Source organism: Chiloscyllium punctatum, chromosome 11, assembly GCF_047496795.1.
Source record: "Chiloscyllium punctatum isolate Juve2018m chromosome 11, sChiPun1.3, whole genome shotgun sequence".
Lineage (NCBI taxonomy): Eukaryota > Metazoa > Chordata > Chondrichthyes > Orectolobiformes > Hemiscylliidae > Chiloscyllium > Chiloscyllium punctatum.
In genome coordinates this window covers 67,343,264-67,366,464 of record NC_092749.1, presented here as the reverse complement: position 1 = coordinate 67,366,464, position 23,201 = coordinate 67,343,264, and positions in this window count along the sequence as shown.

The following is a 23,201-nucleotide window of genomic DNA, read 5'->3' as shown; positions in this document are numbered from 1 at the left end:
TTGAGTTGCAAGCTCTGTTTGAAGTCTGTCTCATTTAGCCTTTGTGATGGACCAGGCCAGACCCTCTCAAAACATTTCAAGGAGTCGCCCGAACCTTAACTTTGCTTGTCGTTTAAGTAGGTGCAATGTGGATATTCCAGGAGGGATGCAGCTGGTCAAACCACTTAGTTTTAAACAAGACAGAATTTATTTGCAAGATAACTGAATGAAACACAAACAAAAGAGAACAGAATATAGAACAACTTAACCTATCTGAAAACCCAGCAAATTATCCCAACTTAATGATGCTTGCAACAATCTCCATAAACACCCCTTGGCACAAGAGGTAAAATCAAACACAGGGTTGTACAGGAGAGAGAGAGCTGGCAGCATGGAACACCCTCTTCCATGTAGCTGTTTCATGGATCAGTGGCATCAAACTGAACTGACTGCTTTCAGTGAACAGTCAGACTGCTAAAATTGAACCAAATCAGACTAGAGAAAAGTTGAGCTGGCAGAACTGGCCACTTCCCTTTCATTATGCAAGTGTTTCTTTTAAACTTGAAAACATTCTCAAGTACATCAACCCCAGACATTTCAGAGTCTGTGTCTTTACAAATTCCTGAAAAAAAAACCAAGGACAACCTAACCTTGTTAAAGGAGTAGCATCATCACACATGGCGAGAGTGTTATACAACACAATGGAGGTTATTCTCAATGTGAAGATGAGACTTCGTCTCCACAAGGACTGTTTGCCATTCACTCTTAATGATACTGTCATGGACAGATGCAAACTGTAACAGATAATTACCAAGAACATTTTTCCCTCTTGTTGTTCCCTCTTCACCATCTGCTACGGACCTCGTCTTGCAGCTATGGCCTTTAGGACCTGACCTCTATCAGTAGTGTTCCTGCTGAGCCACTCTTGATGTTGGACATTGAACCCTCTACTCAAAGTGCATTATGTGCCCTTGACACTCTCACGCTTTCTTCAAATGTGATTCAGTACTGAGGAGCAATGATTCATTCACTGACGGAGGATGGGTATATGGTAATTTGCAGCATGTTTCTTTGTCCACATTTCACCTGATACCATGAGATTCCCAGGGAAACCCACTCTGGAATGAATGCTACTGTGCTGCCACCTCTGCTGGGTCTGTACTGCCTGTGGGACCGGGCATACCCAGGGATAAAGATGTTGGGGCTCTGGGACATTGTGATGTATAATTTCATGAGTATAACTATGTCAGGTTGTATCTTAACTAGTATGTGAGACAGGTTTCTGACTTTTGGCACTGTCTCCTAGAAAGGAGGATTTTGAAGAATTGAAAGGGCTGTTTTTGTAATTGGATTTTCAGTCAATGCCAGGTGATCCAACTGGTTTCCTTTCTTTTCTGAGACTTTCTAGTGATTTTTCCAAATGAATGACATTTCAAAGGACAGTTATGATTGAACTATATTGCTGTGCATCTGGAATTCCAAGGAGGCCAGACCAGGTAAGGATGGCAGTTTTCTTCACTACAGGACATTCATGAACCTGATGCTTTTTCCTGCGATCAGCAATGGTTTCCTGATCACTATGGGATTGTTAATTCCAGATTTTCATTGAATTCAAATTCCACTATCTGCCATTGTGCAATTCAAATCCAAATCTCCCCAGCATTCCCTTGATGTCTGGATTAATTGCCTAGCGATAATGCCACTAGGCATCTCCAGTTTGAAGAACTAATAATAACTATATAGCTTAAATATAACTATACACTATTATAAATTTTAAATATCAAATGTTTTGCTATAAACTATAATAATTTATTAAAACCATACTTTGAATTCATTCATAGCACAGGAACAATATCACAATTTCATCATTCTAAAACAATTGACTTATATGATACTATACATATCAGTATTAAAAATGGTGCAATTTTCAGTTCAGGAAGTTAATCCATATCAAGTACCATGGCAATTAACATTAAATGACCCAGCCAAGCTCCTTACCGTTCCAACAACTAATCAACTCTTAGCTATTCATTTACAATATTAAAGTTCCTGTGTGGAGCTGCAGCACAGAATATCTTAGTTTGCAGCTTCTGAGTATGTTCAGTACATGGAAATAACATAATATTCAGTGCATTTCATATCATTGACATATAACACACATCATGCAAAATGTAATGCTTTACTTGGGATGGTTGATTTTGCTGCATTAACTATGTTATACTTTATGAATTTCTCACCATTCTGTGGAAGATTTTGTTTTAAAATCTTCCCAGACTAAAAGGTTGCACCTTCTCCATCTTGCAAATCGTATATGTATCTATTCTCCTTTTCATTGCTCTCCTTTCAAAAGTAGTGTTATGATCCCTGCAAACTATATAATAAGGCAAGTCAGATTTTTGAAGGAAACCCAGCTTGATCGATCATATATTGAATTGTTTAACACGGTCAGCCACTGAAATATAGTTATATGTGGCTGCAGGTGTTCTTTAGCAACAGAACATAAGTTTATTTTACAATGGAAAAAATATTGAGTATAAAAATATCTAAGACATTTAGAAATATCTTAACAAAACACTACTTAAAATTTCAACGTGTTTTTCAACTGCCAGTTTACAAATACTCAATCCCAGAGAAACTTCAATTGTATTTTCATTTCTTATGCTTTATTTAACTGATTTCTCCCAGAAATGTTTGCATTTCTGATGACCTAAATGTTTTTAAATTGAAAAACTTGAAGAGTTTTATTCAAACTCTCCTGACTTGGAACTTCATGAATGAAAACACTTGGCTATATTGAACCTTGAAAGTTGATTCTTCCCATTATGAGAAACTTTTCTTCTCTCTGAAGTGAACAATTGCAGTCAGTTCTCATGTGCTGCATACTTCAGTGCATAAGGAAACTAATACTCACATTAGTTTATTAACAGGCTTAATTTTTTGTCTTGTAAATCACTGAGGAAGAGAAATTAGGCAGTTTTAAACAAGACTTCCAATTGATAAGATTGATTTGATAACAGCTCTTGGAAGCACCTTGAGATATTTTGCTCTCTGAAAAGCATTATATAAATACAAGACTCTGTTGATAGAGTGGTTTCTTACAATAGCTATTCAGTGGATAGTGGTACATACATATATGTATTTCATGTAGGTAATTGGTCTGTCTTATTACTGGATAGTTCTTCTTGGTGATATTGTAGTGTGGCACTCCTAACAGGTACCAGCACTTCCAGGAAGTCCATAACAGTAAAGCAGCAGCATTTTTTCCTGTGACTTTCAACCATGAAATTTAATGGATGGAAAATCATGGGCAACATGCCTGCAATTTCCCAAGAATCATGTCATGCTGTGAACACCAGATTGTGGATTTACTGCTAACTGTTACCTACTTCAGCAATTAAATTTAATTTGATATATATGATCTGTTTGAGAGCAGTTTTTCTTTTCAATTCATGCTCTTGGTACAGAATTTTGAACACCTGAAGTCTCTATGTGGAATTTAAGGACTAAGTTTATGTGTGTGCACGACATAAGTCTATTATGATCCTTAATACTATTGGTCCCACTGGATTCCTTGTCCAAAGTTCGATTATACATTCCTGGCATTGGAAGATCTGTGAATTAGTAATTTTGTTTTTCAAAAACTTACCACCATGAGCTTATTTTTTTTTTCAAAAATGAATTATGAAGATTAAGCAAGTTACATAGCCTACCTAAAAATTAATCAAAGATTAGTGATAAGCTAGAGATTTGGGAAAATTGTAAAACCAAACAAATTAGAACATTAAAATTGAAAGGGAAGAAATAAACTATGAGGCCAAACTAGAAAATAATATAAAAATGGACAGTAAAAGCTTCTTTAAATACAGAAAATAGAAAATAGAAGTCAAAGTGAGCATAGGCTCCTTAGAGATCATGGCTGGGGAAAGACCAATGAGGAATAAGGAAATGGCTGAGGAATTGAAGTTTAAAAATGCATTAGTTTTAACAGTAGAGAATATGTACAGCATTCCAAGCATGTTAAATAGTGAAGGATCCAAGGTTGTGAGCATAAACGCTATAATTTGAGAAAAAGTACAAGGTAAACTAATAGAGCTAAAGGCTGATACGTTTCCTGGACCTGATAGGTGGTATCTCAGGGTTCTAAAAGGCGAAGCTTCAGAGATCATGAGAGGAAGTGGGAAAGAGTTCCCCAAAAGGCTACATTAATTATTAAAGGAATACATAATGACAAGCAGCTTAGATGCCATCCATGCTACAATGCCTCGTCCCCTTCTGTCTACACATTATGCCAATGAATGTGTAAAGACATGTAGATGAGTGTCTGACAAAAAAAACACTTGCATGCGCAGAGGAGACGGCTGTGAAATTGTTCAGAGAGGAAGATAGTACAACATTTGTTGGCTATGAGGCCAGACTGTGAAAAGAGAGTGAGGAGGCCTCGAGCTTGGTACCAACTATTGAACAGAAAGAAGGTATGTGTCAGAGGGATATGAAGAGAGATTGTGATCAATATGCATTAGAGCAGGTCCTTAACTTCTGAAGGGATGGCCAAATTCATCAGGGCTTGAATCTGCAGTCCACCTCTGAGGATGAGGATATGCATGCCTCTGAGGGTATACTGTCACATCACTTCTGTAACCATCTACCAGTGCAGATATCGTCATCTTGATGGGGATATGATTGTGACTTGAGCCAGGATCATGCACCTGTTAGAACACCAGACACCAGAGCAGCTAACAGAGGCTGTGACAGTAATAGACCAAGCCAATCAAACAATTGTTAGAGGTCAGTCCCATGCTGAGCCTTGAATTGATTATTAGCCTTTGTTCATCTACATAAAAAAACCTTCTGGAGATGAAGAGCCAGACAGTGGAGTGTATGGTGGATGTAGCAGAAACATTGTGAAGATAGGATAAGGATGTTTCAAGAATTCATCCAAACTAAAGGTTCTGCCGTGTCTCTGGTAGGCAAGCTCATTGATTTCCTTCATGGAGATGTAGGTAAACGCTGTGACAGCTGAGTCCACAAGTCCAGTTAACAGCTGCTGAGTTTGTGCTTGGACCTTATAGACCATCGCTCTCTGGATATGAGCCATAGTGATCAAGCAAGAGAGGCTAAGACCCCTGGACCACTCTTGTTTATTAATCTCCTTCACTGGCGTGGAGATGCTGGCATTGGACTAGGAAGACCAAAAGTCACACTTCATCAGGTTATAGTCCAGCAGGTTTATTTGAAATCACTTGATGAAGGTGCAGTACTCTGAAAGCTTGTGATTTGAAATAAACTTGTTCAACTATAACCTAGTGTATGTGACTTCTGACCTTGCCCTTTTTTGGTTGCCAGGGAGATTCCATCACAATGAAGGGAGAAGAGTGCAATGCTCCTTCTTCTAGGAGTCTCCCTACCTGTGCTTCTAGTAACCAAGGTCAAAGGTGATGCACCTGGACATGGACAGGAACCTATCAACACATCAGGCCCCTCCAACTTTACTAAACAACAACCAAGGGGGCTGTCTCAGGCAGTACAGCATTACACTGAGCAGCCTGTCTCCCATTTAGCTCCAAACGTTGGGCTATCACTCTGGTTTAACCAAAAACAAATGCAAGAACATGTGGCTGCATGATAGTTTAAATGTTATATTGCAGTTTGTCAGTGTGGGGTCAAACAGTCTTGTTCATTTTATTCATGTGCAGTGATGGCCTCTCTGTTCAGACGTGGTTAGCAGCTGGATTCCTTACAGAAGGAGTTGCAAGTCTGTATGGGTGAAAGGAGTACTGACAATACTTTGGATGACAAGGACAGAGTGGCTTATTGGAAGGTAGTGGTGCACTGTCCGATGGAGTTGCAGACATCCTATTGGTGTACCCCAAGATCAAGCTGTTGGCTTCTCAGAGGCTTCCTGTTTGCTCGAACTTGTTGAACAAAGGGACTAAGGACCCTCCCTCATGAATGTCTCTGTAGCTCTGATGTCTAGTAATACAACCCCAACTTTAAGACTGGCTGGTTCTGACACATACTCCTTATCAGCTGAGGAGTATGGCTCCTCTGTGTCTGTCATTGGCAAGGTCTTCCCTTTCACTGCACAAGAATATAGCATATGACAATCAACATTGGAAGTGCATGTTGAGTTACAAGGACAGCTGAATAAACTAGAGCATAGGAGACTGAGAGGTGACATTAAGAGGTCAATAAAATAATGAGAGGCTTTGTTAATGTAAATAGACAACAGCTTTTCTCCATGGTAGGAGATTCTAAAACTAGAGGGCACTAAGGTGAGGTGGGAGAGACACAAACATGCATGTCCTTATGGAAGGACCCATAGCAATGTGGTTGACTCTTACCTGGCCTCTGGGCATTTATAGGATGATGAATGCTGGCCTGGCCTTCATCCCATGAATGAGTAATAGAAAAAAGACTAATGGGTGTGATCTTTCTCAATTAAAGTTCAGAAGAATGAGACATGATCTTATGGAAACATATAAGATTCTGAGGGGGCTTGATGGGATAGATTCAGAGAAGATGTATCCACTTGTGGAGGATGCTCAAGCTACGGGACGTAGAGTCATAGAGATACTGAGATGTCCAGCGCAGAAACAAACCCTTCAGTCCATGTTGACCAGAAATCCAAAACTAATCTAGTCCCATTCGGCACACATCCCTCTAAAAACTTGCGATTCATGAACCAAAACAGATACTTTTTAAATGTTGGAATTGTACCAGCCTCCACCATTTCCTCTGGCAGGTCCTTCCATATACACACCACCGTCTGACAGCTCACTCCGTACACACACCACTCTCTGATAGCTCACTCCATACACACACCACCATCTGGCAGCTCACTCCAAACACACGTACCACCCTCTAGCAGCTCCTTCCATACATACACCACCCCTTAGCAGCTCATTCCTTATACACATCACCCTCTGACAGCTCACTCCATACACACACCACTCTCTGGCAGCTCACTCCGTACACACACCACCCTCTGACAGCTCACTCCATACACACACCACCCTCTGACAGCTCACTCCATACACACACACCACCCTCTGACAGCTCACTCCATACATACACCACCCTCGAACAGCTCACTCCATAAACACACCACCCTCTGACAGCCCACTCCATACATACACCACCCTCGAACAGCTCACTCCATAAACACACCACCCTCTGACAGCTCACTCCATACATACACCACCCTCGAACAGCTCACTCCATACACACACCACCCTCTGATAGCTCACTCCATAAACACACCACCCTCTGACAGCTCGCTCCATATACAGACCACCCTCTGACAGCTCACTCCATACACACACCACCATCTGGCAGCACGATCCATAAACTCGTCACCATCGGGCAGCTCACTTCATACACACACCACCCTCTGGCATCTCACTCCCATACACACACCACCCTCTAACAGTTCACTCCATACACACACCACCCACTGACAGCTCACTTCATACACTCACCACCCTCTGACTGCTCACTCTGTACACACACCACCCTCTAACAGCTCCTTCCAGACACACACCACTTTCTGACAGCTCACTCCATACACGCGTACCACACTCTAGCAGCTCCTTCCATACACACACCACCATCTGACAGCTCACTCCATACACACACCACCCTCTGACATCCACTCCATACACTGACCACCCTATGACAGCTCACCCCATATACACACCACCCTCTGACATCCCACTCCATACACACACCACTTTCTGACAGCTCACTCCATACACACGTACCACACTCTAGCAGCTCCTTCCATACACGCACCACCCTCTGACAGCTCACTCCATACGCACACCACCATCTAACAGTTCACTCCATACATACACCACCCTCTGACAGCTCACCCCATACAGACACTACCGTCTGACACCTCACTTCATACACACACCACCATCTGACAACTCACTCCATACACACACCACCCTCTGGCAGCTCACTCCATACACACACCACCCTCTGACAGCTCACTGCATACTCACACCACCCTCTGACAGCTCACCCCAAACAGACACTACCGTCTGACACCTCACTCCATACACACACCACCATCTGACAACTCACTCCATACTCACACCACCCTCTGGCAGCTCACTCCATACACACACCACCCTCTGGCAGCTCACTCCATACACACACACACTCTGCCAGCTTACCCCATACACACCCCACTGTCTGACTGCTCACTCCATACACACCACCTTCTGACAGCCCACTCCATACACACACCACCCTCTGACAGCTCATTCCATACACTCCATACACACACAACCCTCTGACAACTCACTCCATACTCACACCACCCTCTGGCAGCTCACTCCATACACACACCACACTCGGCCAGCTTACCTCATACACACACCACCCTCTGACATCCACTCCATACACACACCACCCTCTGACAGCGTCCCCATACCCACGTCCCAACCTCTAGCAGCTCTTTCCATACATGCACCACCCTCTGACAGCTCACTGCATACACACACCACCCTCTGACATCCACTCCATACACTCACCACCCTCTGACAGCTCATTCCATACACACACCACTCTCTGACAGCTCACTCCATACACACACCACCCTCTGACAGCTCCTTCCAGACACATACCACCGTCTAACAGCTCACTCCATACACACACCACCCTCTGACAGCTCATTCCATACACACACCACCATCTGACAGCTCACTCAATACACACACCACCCTCTGACAGCTCACTCCATACACTCAGCACCCTCTGACAGACCACTCCATACACACACCACATTCTGATATCCACTCCATACACTCACCACCATGTGGCAGCTCACTCCATACACACACCATCCTCTGACAGCTCACTGCACACACACACCACCCTCTGACAGCTCACTCCATACACTCAGCCCCATCTAGCTGCTCACTCCATACACACACCCCCCTCTGACAGCTTACTCCATATACGTACCACCCTCTAACAGCTCGCTCCATACACACACCACCCTCTGACAGCTCCTTCCAGACACACACCACCCTCTGACAGCCCACTCCGTACACTCACCACCCCCTGACAGCTCATTCCATACACACACAACCTTCTGACAGTTCACTCCATACACACACCACCCTCTGACAGCCCACTCCATACACTCACCACCCTCTGACAGCTCATTCCATACACACACAACCTTCTGACAGTTCACTCCATACATTCACCACCATCTGACAGCTCATTCCATACACACACAACCTTCTGACAGTTCACTCCATACACACACCACCCTCTGACAGCCCACTCCGTACACTCACCACCCCCTGACAGCTCATTCCATACACACACAACCTTCTGACAGTTCACTCCATACACACACCACCCTCTGACAGCTCATTCCATACACTCACAACCTTCTGACAGCTCAATCCATACACACATATCCCTCTGGCAGTTCAGTCCATACACACACCACCCTCTGATAGTTCACTCCATACATTCACCAACATCTGGCAGCTCACTCCATACACACACAATCCTCTGGCAGCTCACTCCATACACACACCACCATCTGACAGCTCAATCCATACACACGTACCACACTCTAGCAGCTCCTTCCATACACGCACCGCCCTCTGACCGCTCACTCCATACTCACACCACCCTCTAACAGTTCACTCCATACACACACGACCCTCTGACAGCTCACTCCATACACACACCACCCTCTAACAACTTCTTCCAGACACACACCACCCTCTGACAGCACACTCCATGCACTCACCACCCTCTGACAGCTCACTCCATACACTCACCACCCTCTGACAGCTCACTCCATACACACACCACCATCCTACAGCTCATTCCATACACTCAAAACCGTCTGGCAGCTCACTGCATACACACACCACCCTCTGACAGCTCACTCCATAAACACACCACCCTCTGACAGCTCACTCCATACACACACCACCATCTGACCGCTCACTACATACACGCATCAGTCTCTGACAACTCACTGCATACACACACCACCCTCTTGCAGCTCACCCCATACACGCACCACCCTCTTGCAGCTCACTCCATGCACACACCACCCTCTGCCAGCTCACCCCATACACACACCACTGTCTGACTGCTCACTCCATACACACCACACCCTCTGACAGCTCACTCCATGCACACACCACCCTCTGACAGCTCACTGCATACTCACACCACCCTCTGGCAGCTCACTCCATACACACACCACCCTCTGCCAGCTCACCCCACACACACACACCACTGTCTGACTGCTCACTCCATACACACCACACCCTCTGACAGCTCACTCCATGCACACACCACTCTCTGACAGCTCACTCCATACACACACCACCCTCTGACAGCTCACTCCATACACACACCACCCTCTGACAGCCCACTCCATACACACACCACCCTCTGACAGCCCACTCCATACACACACCACCCTCTGACAGCCCACTCCATACACACACCACCCTCTGACAGCCCACTCCATACACACACCACCCTCTGACAGCCCACTCCATACACACACCACCATCTGACAGCCCATTCCATACACACACCACCCTCTGACAGCCCACTCCATACACTCACCACCCTCTGACAACTCATTCCATACACCCACCACTCTCTGACAGCTCATTCCATACACACATCTCTCTCTGACATTTCACTCCATACACACACCACCCACTGCCAGCCCACTCCATACACACACCACCCACTGCCAGCTCACTCCATACACACACCACCATCTGGCTGCTCACTCCATACACACACCACCCTCTGACAGCTCGCTCCATACACACACCACCAACTGGCAGCTCTGTCCACACACACACCACCAACTGGCAGCTCTCTCCACACACACACCACCAACTGGCAGCTCTCTCCACACACACACCACCATCTGGCAGCTCACTCCATACACTCACCATCTTCTGGCAACTCACTCCATACACTCACCACCCTCTGGCAGCTCCATCCACACATGCAACACCCTCTAGCAGCTCCTTCCACACACGCTCCACCCTCTGGCAGTTCCTTCCAAACACACACAACCCTCTGATAGCTCCTTCTATGCACACACCTCCCTTTCGCAGCTCCTCCCACACATACACCACCCTCTGGCAGCTCCTTCCATACACACAACACTCTCTGGTAGCTCTTTCTACACACGGACCACCCTCTGGCAGCGCATTCCATACACCCACCAGCCCTTGCATGAAACATTTGCCCTTTTGGTCTCTTTATGTTTTTTACCCTCTCTGACTAACCCTCTGCCCTCTAGCTCTGGACTCCCCAATCACAGGGAAAAGACCTTTTCCTGTATATCCTATCCAATCCCCTCATGATTTTATAAACCTCTATAAGGTTGCCCCTTAGCCTCGGATGCTCCAGGGAAAACAGCCCCAGCCTTTTCAGCCTCTCCTTTTCGCTCAAATCCTCCAACCTTGGCACCATCCTTGTAAATCTTTCTTTTTCCAAGGTTCTATTATCTCAGCTTTTGTAGCTCTTGAAGGATTTTAACCTGACATAATTACAGAATGATGAGAGACTCATTTAAAACAGAGAAGCAGTAGAATTGTTTTTCTCCCAGACCATAGTGAATTTCTGGAATCCTCAACTCCAGAAAGTCATGGAGGCTAGATCACTGAGAGTATTTAAAGTTGCAGCCCCCAGACACTGGGTGTCTTCTGGGTCTGCTGTATTGCAAGCTGAGACATCAACCAATGAACGCTTGAGCAGAGATGGCATTGCAAGTTTTTTTTCAGCCACTCTGGAGGAATGGATGCTAAGCTTTCGGCAAAGCATTCGGCCAAAATACCATTGAACTCCTTCACATGTATTGACATTGAATGTAAGCTTTCTGACAAGGATTATCTGAGTCCTCCACAGCACAACCCATTAGAAATCTCATCCATTGGTGAGTAGCTACTTGTCTTATCCTTTCCCATTTCCCCAGGTGCAGCCCTCATGTGCAGGGCCTGGGACTGGGAGGTACAGGGGCATCTCCTTGTGCTCAGATAAGGGGTGGAGAGACTATGCTTGGTCAGTGTCATGTCCCAGGGACCTAGCTGTGAACCAGGGCCCAGAATTTCAGTCCCTGCACTGTCCATGTGTCTCTGCACATGCAGCTTCCATCTCCTCGAAAGATCGTGCATTTGGCAATAAGGTTGTGCTGCCTTGAGGGCTGAAGGAAGAGGTGCATGCAGTTTCTAAACCAGAATAGGTCATGGGATGAAGGGAAAGTAGGATATGAGAAGTAAGGTTCAGTTGGAATGTGCTGTCATCTTTAATGGTTTCAGTGAGAGTTTGTCTGGTTTCAGTGGACAGATGACATTGCTTCACCTCCAAACCTTATCAGCCTAGACCACCAGAGTATCAACCAAGGCTCCCAGGGCAGCTTCAGAAACACAATGGCATCCACAATGCATCCTTATTGTAAGATATGCAAACTGCATTTATGCAGTGCCGGCTTGCTGGAACTCATAAATAAACAAAAATGGAAAGTGCTTACGAAGTGCTGTAGAGAGAAAAAAACCCAACAGAGTTAACGTTTTGAGTGCAGTCATGCTGGTCCCAGGATTTTGCACCATTGTTTTTGATGCAGCTACTCAACACTATACTTTTATCACTGGCTGAACACTTCAACCATTCCATTGAACACACTGTCTGAAATTTGCTTGGAATCAAAGAGCACGGGTTAATCACGCATCGCGATCTTTGAACCCGTTTTCATGTTTTCTTGAAACCCACAGCCCATGCTTCTTATCATCCTTGCCACAATGTGCTAGGCCATGTGACTGCTCCCCATTTTCTCTTCTGAAAGCAATAATGCCAATTTAGGTGAGAAATGTACTCATTATTGGCTCCATGGTCCTTATGCCTTACACTGAATATTGAATTGCAAGCTGGGGCCAGATTGAAAACTTTGGCAGGATGCCTAGGAGTTGAGAGTTTCCAGGACTGGAATCATAATTCAATACAACAAAATCTGCCATATGATTTTCATTGGATGCTCCACACATTTGGTTTTCCGCTTTGAAACTGAAAATTGTAAATAAAAAATTAAATGATTTGCAATTTATTAGATCTGGTGGAAGCCAAGAACTACTTTGCTTCAGCTGAAACATTATGCAATGCATGAAATAGGCTGAACTGAATGCACAAGTGGGACAAGAACCATTCACAAAATATAAATAATATTGAGGAAGATGTACTTGGTTGGTAACCAGGCTCGGTAACTTCCCCAAATCCATCCCAAACAACCCTGAATAATCTGTCAGTCAGCAATGGTGATTATGGTTATTTCCAAGAGACCATTCAAGAGTTCAACAGAGGGTCACTCACATAATGGAATAAAAACATTGATTGATCAAATGGAAAAAAATACATGGGATAGATGAACACAATTTGCTGGAACTAATTTACAAACTTTAATCAATCAGTAGTTTTATGACGAAAAATTACTTGCTATTCACCCCTTTATATGTACAGAGGCTATTTCTATTGGTTAGTCGTTGTGTACTTAGAACAGGAGTGGAAATTAGTATTCAGTCATCTAAGTGACTAGATTTGGGCCATTTTAGTTTTATTTCTGAATTCTTTAATTCATTTTTGATTCACAATGATCATCTGCTAACCACAGAATAGCCTGTTTCTTACATTCCATTGCCGCTAGTTAGTGATCACGACAAATAGTTCATTCGCATTGCTGGAACTAATTGGTCAAATTCAAGTTACTAATTTGTATTTGACTTACAAAAGGCACTGTATGTGAATTTCCTTGCTATTTCCTACATATTAACATGTGCATACAAGACCAGACATTTTTTGGACAAAAAATTGGATAGGAGCCATTTCTGTCTCCTTTACATCATTAAATCATATTCCTAGAGTTTCTTCATACTTTTCACCACCCCCACTGTCACCCCTCTCTGATCCTCCCACAAGATCCAAGTGCTTTCACTTCAATACCTGCAGCATCCAGTTTCTTTCCTGCAATTTTCCCAATATGCTCAGTGTGATTCAGGCTATGATTTATGAGATACAGCTGCAGCCCGGATTAGCTGGTACAAACCCAAGTGAGGAGTTTCTGAAACTGAAGAATCTGGAGAGTTTGAGTACCAGTTAATCTTAGCATTCCTTAAATCAATCTTTTTAGTGGATTGACTTACTCTCACTGCACCTTTCTCAAACCTGGCTTGAATCCAATGCAGACCAACAGAATGATGCTTCTTCCTCCTGACAGCTCATCAAGTTCTAACTCAAATACGTTTGGGCAACCTCAGCCCAGTTTAGCTTGGCACAAGTCCACACAGAAAATCCTGTAAATGAGTACAAATTGGCATGAAAAATCATTATCTTAGTCAGGTTGGCAATGAGGGCAGCTGGGCAAGTTTATGCTTAACCCACAGGGGAAACTCATTTGAGATTTGCCCATTGACGAGTTGGAGTAAAAGGAATTTTGTTGTGTGGCTGGCCTTCCTGAGCCTGTTCTGGGAATGTCTGATGCTGACAATGAATATGAAGAGAAGTCCCTTATGCATTTATAACCAAGCAATATATTTTCCCTAAACCACATAATCGTAGCTGGTCCATAATCCGTTTAAAGGCTGTGTTATTTTGTTACAAACCAGGTTCTGTTCCAAAATGTTCAATATATATTGACCACCTGAAGCAAAGGGTTTAAGAAAATAAATTTTTTAGTATTTATACAACAGTCTTTCTGAGAGATTAATAAATGCCTATGCAGCAACTGTATGATGAAAAAATATTGAAATAATCTCAAACCTAATACCACAGCATATGAAAACATTGTACACAGAGATATAGATTTTCTTTTCAAAGTTTAATTTTTCCATTTACTGAACAGATATATTTACTTTTCAAGGGTACAATGCTAAAACATGTTTTCCATGACCAATGCACTTCAAGAAATAATAGCATATTATATATATAGTATTTAAATAAAAGAGTTCATTTTTGTCTCACTTGTCTCACAGCAGGTATCCTGGGCCAATTTTTTTGCCCAAAGCAATATCAGTAAAAACAATCACCTGCAAATGGCACTCCTCTTTCAGGCTCTACACAATGCACCTATTATTTATGGCAATTTCCTAGCTACACACTATTCAGAAAACAATGTGGCCATTTTGCAAGCCAGTTACTTCCAATCAGCCCTTTTCTGGTGAATGGCGATCTCTTTTTCCCTGTCTTCCCTCCCTGCTGTTAAAATTTGAAACCATCTGTATTATGAAAAATGTGATAGTAATTTGAAAGTGTTTTGAAGTAACTACCATAAAAGTAAGCACTGAGATATAATAAGGCATAGGGAGTCCATCATGTTTTCACAGCAATGTTAAAAAGGCTGGACTGGTTTTAACTCCTCTGTGGTACAGGTCAAATCTGCATGTGATAACAGAGATTGCTTGCAGATCGTCTGCTCAAAATGTTTGACTGAACCGCAGAAAGTACAAGGTGCAAGAAAAATCTAAGGCAGAATCTTCTCATGCCATGGATGAAGTGGGTAGTGCCGAGTAAATTGGGAAAATATGGTGAGATTGGCAGGAACGTGATTCTCGATACTAAGATAAAATAGTCTGATGCTGAAACCAATATTTGAACAGCAAGTGAAGATCTTGCTAGTGAGTAGTGCTTGTCCAACTTGCATTCATTTGCATGCTGTCTACACATAAAACACCTCCTTTATGTATACATTCCAGTTATCCTATCGACTAAAGACAAACCAGAGGGCAATGCTTCCCTGATACAAAACTCAGAGCAGATACCGGAGTGGGGGTGGGGTGGTGCTCCAGCTCACTGTTTGCTCCATTGGGCCTTCACCTTGGCAAGTAGGCTTCAAACGTCTCAAGACAGGATGGATGGGCGGTGCTGGTACATAATACCACCCGATTTGGATGCTCACAGCATCTCTACCTTGCCTTGCCATAGTGTGCTTTATTCCCTCAGCCAGAGCTTAAAGCCTCATAGTACTTCTGTCTTGCCTTCCCTTTTAATACAGACTCAAAGGTAGGCAGCTTTTCATACTTGTAGGCAGTGCTAAATCATGGATTATAGACAAGTTTCTGAATGAAACTGTGTCATATCTATGTCACACCTTCCACAAGAATCAGTTGACAACATGAATGTGCTTCAAACAAATGGTCACATCTCAAAGACTAAATGGGTAATCATTGGGCAAGGGGCAAAACCTTCTGTCAGGGGTCCTGGCACAGTAATTAAGGGCATTTCTCAATTTTATTCCAAGGGCTTGGACACAGTTGGTTCACCGCTAGGGGTTGTCATGATGAAGAAGTCTGTTTGCTACAGTCCAGGGAGTGTCAGACCGTTCTCGGTAAGCCATGCAGTTCCAGTTTAATAAGTCTGGAATTCATGGTTTTTCAGCCAGGGAGCTATAAACAGACCCAATAATAGATTAGTTTTGGCTGTCAGTCCACATGGGTCAGGAGGTTGAGCCACAGTGAGTCCTAGCAAGCATGTCAATGAAGGTCTGGGAGGGCCACTGCTCAGATAGGGAAGTTGCGAAGTTGCATGCTGGGATGCAGAGGGACCAATAATTGTGAAGGGGAGAAACTTAATACATAAGCAGGGGAGATCCTTAGACAGCACCTTTGAAAACTAAGACCAGTTCTATCTAGAAAGACAAGAGTAGGCGACCCTTGGGAACACCACCATCTGTAAGTTCCCCTTCAAGACACCACCACCCCATTTTGAAAATACATTTTCTCTCCTCTACTGTGGTTGGGTCAAAATGATGCATTGGTTACTGTAGGATGGAGAGTCCATAATGATCAAAACCACCTTTGCTCTGATGGGAGGACAGTGCAGCATGATGGTTAGCATGACTAAGCTCGAGGGTTAGCACTTCAGACTAATTTTGGGAGATAAAGACTTAAATGACAGAGTTGTTTGAGAATATATAGAAGCTTAGAACTGATGGGATTGGCAAGGAGTGGAAAGAAGAGTACATTTATTTTTCTTTATTATGAATGAAAGGGGGATATTTGGAGGAATGTGATTGTACATTACTGTCCTGGCTGTCTTGTTGTTGTCATGTAACCTCCACCTTGGCTGTAAGTGCCTTTGTGTGCATTTTGTGGCTGCTATTACACATATTACTTGTAATATTTCAGAAATATCCTTACTATAGTCAGATATAAAGATGACATTTAAGAGTAATTTTCTGAGAAACTACCGTTTGCATCCTTGAAAACATTAAGGAGAGTTTGCATCAAATTGTTAGACAATTGTGGTTTCCTCATTAACATAACAGCAGAACTATTCACTACTTCTTTGTACTTTTATGTTTCTTGTATTTGTACCCTTGATACTGGCATTACATGTGAGCGAGGAGAGGTGTACACTATTTCTGCAAAGGATAAGTAGGCATTTTATGCAAACAAATATTGTACTTATGCTCCTCAGCAGCTTGCCCACGATCAGGTAATGGATCCTCTGCTTAAATAAACACACAATTTCCATACATGCATATTAATACATTAGTACATTGGTGAGACATGTATCTATAGGAAGTAAAAGCTTTCCTTTGCACAACATCTCAGGAATATTCCACGATGTTTATATAAAATTAATGCATTGTGCAGTTACTTCCTATGTCGGTAAACACTGCTGTGATTACCACACAGTTCCTCAATTCACAATGTTGTAAATGACCTGTCTATCCGTTCTTGGTGTAGTTGGTTTTTTAAGCAGAATACCAGGAGAACTGCTCTTTCTTTCATTATTACATGGTATGTGGGTGTCACTAGCAAGTCTGCTATTTGTTACCAAGCCCTATTACTAAGGCACTAGTTAGACTACAGTTGGAACCTGTGAACAGTTTAAGGAACAGTTCCCTAGCTTAAGGAAAGATATACCAACATTGGAGGCAGTCCAGAGAAGTTCACTGGGATGATTCTAAAAGGGAGACACTATCTTATGAGGTGAGGTTGAGAATGGAATGTAGAAGAGTGAGACGCAACCTAATTAAATATACAATTACTCAGAGAGTAGGTAATTCTTGGAATTCTTTACCACAGATGTCTGTTGAGACTGGGTCATTAAGTCTATTCAAAGCTGAGATAGACAGATTTTTATTCGATAAGGGAATCAAGGGTTATGGGAAAAAGGCAGGACAGTGAAGATGAAGAATATCAAAGCAACCATGATTTCATTGAATGGTGCAGCAGACTCGATGGGTCGAATAGCCTATCTGTGCGCCTGTAGTTTCTGGTCTTATAGTCTAATTGCTCTTAAGCTCATTGGCTCTCGAGACTATTCCAGAATCAATCACATTTCTGTGTGTCTGGAGTCATGGGTAAAAATGACAGACTTTCTTCCTAAAAAGAGAATTGTGAACCTGATTAATTTATATGAAAACTGATAATGGTTACATGGGTCTTGGGAACTGGTTAGTTCAGTTAGCTGAGCAACTAGACTGCAATTCAGAATGACGCCAACGACATGGATTCAAATCGTGCACCGGCTGAGGTTACCCCTCATCTGAGGTGCGGTGATCCTGACGTTAAATCACCATCAATCATCTCTGTCTAATGAAAGAGAAGACTTATGCTCTAGTAGACCTATGGTGCCTTTACATGGGCTAAATTTTCCATTAGAGATCAGCTAATCCATATTACAGAGGAGGAAGAGCTGGATGTCTTGAAATGCATAAAAGTAGATAAATCCCCAGGAACTGATCAGGTGTACCCTAAAACTCTGTGGGAAGCTAGGGAAGTAATTGCTGGGCCTCTTGCTGAGATATTTGTATCATCGATAGTCACAAGTGAGTTGCCGGAAGACTAGAGGTTGGCTAACGTGATGCCACTGTTTAAGAAGGGTGGTAAGGACAAGCCAAGGAACTATAGACCAGTGAGCCTGACATCGGTGGTGGGCAGGTTGTTGGAGGGAATCCTGAGGGACAGGATTTACATGTATTTAGAAAGGCAAGGTCTGATTAGGGATAGTCAACATGGCTTTGTGCATGGGAAATCATGTCTCACAAACTTGATTGAGTTTTTTGAACAAGTAAAAAAGAGGATCGATGAGGGCAGAATGGTAGACATTATCTATATGGACTTCAGTAAGGTGTTTGACAAGGTTCCCCATGGGAGATTGGTTAGCAAGGTTAAATCGAATGGAATACAGGGAGAACTAGAAATTTGGATACAGAACTGGCTCAAAGATAGAAGTAATGGTGGTGGTGGAGGGTTGTTTTACAGACTGGAGGCCTGTGACCAGTGGATCGGTGCTGGGTCCAATACTTTTCAAAATTTATATAAATGATTTGGATATGAGCTTAAGAAGCATAGTTAGTAAATTTGCAGATGACACCAAAATTGGAGGTGTAGTAGACAGCGAAGAGGGTTACCTCAGATTACAACGGGATCTTGATCAAATGGCCAGTGGGCTGAGAAGTGGAGATAGAGTTTAATTTAGATAAATGCGAGGTGCTGCATCTTGGGAAAGCTAATCTTAGCAGAACTTCTACACTTAATGGTAAGGTCCTAGGAAATGTTGCTGAACAAAGAGACCTTGGAGTGCAGGTTCATAGCTCTTTGAAAGTAGAGTTGCAGGTAGATAGGATAGTGAAGGCGGCATTTGATATGCTTTCATTTACTGGCCAGAGTATTGAGTACAGGAGTTGGGAGGACATGTTGCGGCTGTACAGGACATTGGTTCGGCCACTGTAGGAAAACTGCATGCAATTCTGGTCTCCTTCCTACCAGAAGAATGTTGTGAAACTTGAAAGGATTCAGAAAAGGTTTACAAGGATGTTGCCAGTGTTGGAGGATTTTAACTATAGGGAGAGGTAGAATAGGCTAGGGCTGTTTTCCCTGGAGCGTTGGAGGCTGAGGGGTGACCTTATAGAGACATAAAATCATGAGGGGCATGGATAGGATAAATAGACAAGGGATAGGGGAGTTCAGAACTAGAGGGCATAGGTTTAGGGTGAGTGGGGTAAGATATAAAGGAGACCTAAGGAGCAACGTTTTCACAGAGAGGGTGGTACGTGTATGGAATGAGCTGCCAGAGGAAGTGGTGGAGGCTGGTACAATTACTCCATTTAAAAGACATCTGAATGGGTATATGAATAGGAAGGGTTTGGAGGGATATGGGCTGGGTGCTGACAATACGACTAGATTGGTTTGGGATATCTGTTCGGCATGGACGAGTTGGACCATGCTATACCTCATTATGACTCTATGACTTTAAGTGTAAATTCTGGTGAGTTTCGTGGAGGATATCCCTCAATGAGTCCTATTAACATTTATATGCAAATTTATGCTGGTTACTTCATTAAATATGCACCACACCGACAGAAGACTCTCAGGTCGCATTGTGTTCAGAAGCACTGGAAAGCTTGTCAGCTGACCATTTTTGCTTCATGTTGCGTCTCGCATATTTAAACCTCAGCTGCACACAATGTCAAAAGGTGCCGGCCTGGTCTGGAGTTGTCCTCCTGCGTCAGCATGGCTTCCATGGTCTAAAGGAATACACAGCAGTACCACAGGAATATTGATGACCTCATTTGCTCTGCACAAATTGGCAGCACCTCCCTTCTCTATAACCTCACACTCACCCTAAGTATGTTATTACATCCACCTCCCGCCAAGACTCAGAGTCTGCCACTCTCAATATTACATGCAGCACTGTCCCTCAATGGTTCCCTTCCAACTTCTAACCCTTTCTGCCCTGTGTTTTCTACTGTCTGCTCAGGCCACTTACTAGCTTTACCAACTGATCATAGTCCACCTTGAATGTCCATTGCTTCCATGCTGCCTGGTTACCTGACTGCGCTAAATGTCAAGACAAGGCAGAGTAGAGATGCTCTGGGCCACCAAGACAGCACAAAGTGAGTGAGCGCTGAGAGAGAAAGCTAGGAGCCCTGAGACACAGCCTGTCCTGATGCATGGTCTCAGTTTTGAGTATAAGAATTGTAAATTCATGTTCAGATTGTACAGGCCATTGGTGAGTCCTATTCTGAAGAACAGCTTTCGGTTCTGATCGTCCTGTTATAGGAAGCATATTATTGAGCTGGAGTGTGTTCAGAAGAGGTTTACCAGCTTGTTGCTGGCTCAGGAGGGTTTGAGTTATAAAGAAAGGCTGGATAGACTAGGACCTGTTTTCACTGGAGTGTGGAAGTTTGAGAGGTGACCATATAGCGATTTATATTAACATGAGGAATATAGATAGGGTTAATGGGAGGTATCTTTTCCCTGAGATGTGGGATTTTAAGACTAGAGGGCATAATTTTAAGGTGAGAGGAGGAAGATTTAAAAATGATATGAGAGGAAAATTTTTTCCACAGAGTATAAAGTTTGTGTGTGGAATGAACTTCCTGAGGAAGTATGAATGTGGGCACAGTTACAACATTTAAAAGATTTTGGAGGCGTACATGAATAGGAAAGATTTGTGAGATATGGGCCAAGAGCAGGCAGGTGGGACTAGTTTATTTTGGGTTATGTTTGGCATGAACTAATTTGGATAGGACTGCTTGTTTCCGTGCTGTATGACTCTATGACTTATGATTCTATGAGATTGGTGCTTGTTTTTGTGTGCAAAGATGGCTGGTAGTATATCAAAATGAAAGGTCCTGGTGAGTTCCAAAGTGCAATATTGAAGTGCTAAAGTGTATTATAAATGAGTCTGAGATAGTCCATGATGATGTTGGTGATACTGGTGTTTGTCCTACACCAAACCCCAGGGACAGCGAGCACCCATCAATTGTGTCCTGAAGCATTGGGAAATGCTGGCCAAGATGGACGCTCAGTGAAGACTCTAGTACCTGCAGCTGCCAGGTACCTCCTCAGACTGTCAGATCATATCATCTAAATGAGGATATCTGACATAATGATGGGATTTTAATGCATGCATGTTGTCCCCTTGCAAGCGAGATTCTAAACTTGCCGCTAAAATCTTGGTGGAAAATCAGACTTTATTTCCTCGGTGTTGAGACTGTAATTATTCCAATCCCGCCATATTTTCCCAACTGGCTTGCCATTGCCCACATCATTAACAGCCTGGGAAAATTCCCAAAATGGTCATTGCAGACTAGCCGTCTCAAATTCCTGATTTTATTGAATTTAAATTATTGAGGCAAATGCCTTCACAGTATTTGTCTGGAGCTCTAGATTCATAGTCCAGTGACAATACCACGATGCCACCACTGCCTCAATGTGTTCTTCTTTAAATAATATTTAGCATCCACATGAACCACCAAAACAGGCAAAAACAAACACCTGGGTGAATACCTTGTCCAAAGAATGAGATGTAATGGACCACATTGTGTCCGAATCTGAAGTATAGCTTGAACTCAGAGGTCAGAGTGCGATTAACCATGAAGCGGATGCTTTTTATCACATTTTACCCTGTCTCTCAAAAACACCTCACAACACTCCAGATACAATAAGTGACCTGTAGATACTAACTCACTGTTGCTAAAAGCTGCATCACAAAGCAGCCATTTTATGCACAGTTCGATCTCACAGAATAATCAGTGATTATACACTGAACCACAGAGAGCCAGCCTGACAGATATGAATTGTTACCTTTCACCCAGTGTTTACCACAGGCTTCAACTGAAAATTAGAGAGTGCTCAAATCCAAGCTGGACAGACCTGTTTTTTGCCTTGGCAACATATGTGCTCTTTATTAATCCTTCAGATACATTTCAATTAAAAGCTTTCAGTGGAACTCTCCAGATGCTGTTTGAAAATGTGCATCGATAAAAATGATCAAGGGTAAAACAGTCTTCTATTACTCTACATCTTCGACCATTCCAATTAATTACAGTGTTACTAAATGTGGCAAAATAGAGGATGGTCTGGAATTTCCCTAGTAAGTCAGCTATTATTTTTATAGTATTATTTTGAAGGGAGGCACCCAGCCGTGAAACAATCTATACAGTACATGTTCCAGGCCTCGCTGGCATATGGAAGCATTTAACATAGCCACATCAAAACAATATGCTAATTCCTCTCCTTCAGTCTGGAACAGACTTATCAACTGCCACCAATATAAAGTTTAAATGGAATAATGTCGAACTGTCCGCATACACCACACTAAAGGATCCTTCAGGGCGTATGGTCTCTTGTGACATTCATGGAGCACTTTAGCCTTCAGTACGAATTAGTGTGTGGCCTAGTAATGTACCTTTAAGTATGTGA